Raw genomic sequence first — 1,295 nt, forward strand, 5'->3', positions numbered from 1 at the left:
ATAGATAGATAGATAGATAGATAGACAGACAGATAGATAGATGAGACGGATGTATGGATAGATAGATACAGAGATACACAGACAGACAGATAGATGAGATAGATGCATAGATAGATAGAGGAGATGGATGTGTGGATAGATAGATAGATATAGGTGATAGTAGACAGGTAACAGACCAGATAATGGATAGGCAGGTGATAGATGTGATGGATAGAGCTAAGAAAGTGGAGAGAAGGGGAAAGAGGGTGAGAAACAGAAGAAAGACCGGGCGCAGGGGTGAAGGTGGGGAGCGTCCAAGCCTGCCTTCCCAGACCCCCATCTGCACAGCTGGGGAGAGAGTCCCCCTCCCCGTGCCTGGCCTATGAGACGCGCTGGCCCAGTGCACATGGCTCTGGACCCTGCCTGGACAGAGCAATGGCCCCAGGAGCCTGGAGCTTCCACAGCATTAGAGTTGGCAGCGGTTGCCCAGAGCCCTGGCTGAGGCCGGACCCCAGCAGGACCTTGGGGATGTTCAGCCATGTGCCCCAAGGAAGGGGACATGTGGCTGGCTGGGCAGGTGGGGCCCCTGTGGGGCAGAGACAGCCACAGCGTGGCAGTCCCCTAGGCACCAGAAATTCCAGGGGTGATTTTTGAGGGTAATAATTGTTCACAGACAGCCATCTGAGAAGATGCCAGTCCTACGGGGTGGCTTTCAAACTTGGGGACAGTTGGAGACAGGCGTTGGTAGAGAATTCCCTTCCCACCTGTAGGGATCATTCCCCAAAGGTATCAGCAATGGCTATGGAAACAAGCAAATGATTGATGTGGATACAATGTAACTGTCACATCTGTGGCCATGGAAACAAGCAAATGATTGATGTGGATACAATGTAACTGTCACATATGTGGCTATGGAAACAAGCAAATGATTGATGTGGATACAATGTAATTGTCACATATGTGGCTATGGAAACAAGCAAATGATTGATATGGATACAATGTAACTATTGCATATGTTTCTATGGAAACAAGCAGATGATTGATGTGGATACAGCCTAACTATGACATATGTTTCTATGGAAACAAGCAGATGATTGATGTGGATACAGTGTAACTATGACATATGTGGCCATGGAAACAAGCAAGATTGATGTGGATACAGTGTAACTGTCACATATGTGGCTATGGAAACAAGCAAATGATTGACGTGGATACAGTGTAACTGTCACATATGTGGCTATGGAAACAAGCAAATGATTGACGTGGATACAATGTAACTATCACATATGTGGCTATGGAAACAAGCAAATGATTGA

The 1,295-nt window shown here is 46.9% G+C and overlaps 1 protein-coding gene across 1 annotated transcript in view; it reads left to right on the top strand.

The window, feature by feature from the left end:
* The window catches only part of CSF2RA (colony stimulating factor 2 receptor alpha subunit), a 25,983-nt gene that overhangs the window by 10,404 nt on the left and 14,284 nt on the right, over positions 1 to 1,295 (top strand). The window lies entirely within an intron of this gene.

The sequence above is a fragment of the Otolemur garnettii genome, unplaced genomic scaffold (genome assembly GCF_000181295.1).
Source record: "Otolemur garnettii isolate 467f Iridium unplaced genomic scaffold, OtoGar3 scaffold00065, whole genome shotgun sequence".
NCBI classification, from domain to species: Eukaryota; Metazoa; Chordata; class Mammalia; order Primates; family Galagidae; genus Otolemur; species Otolemur garnettii.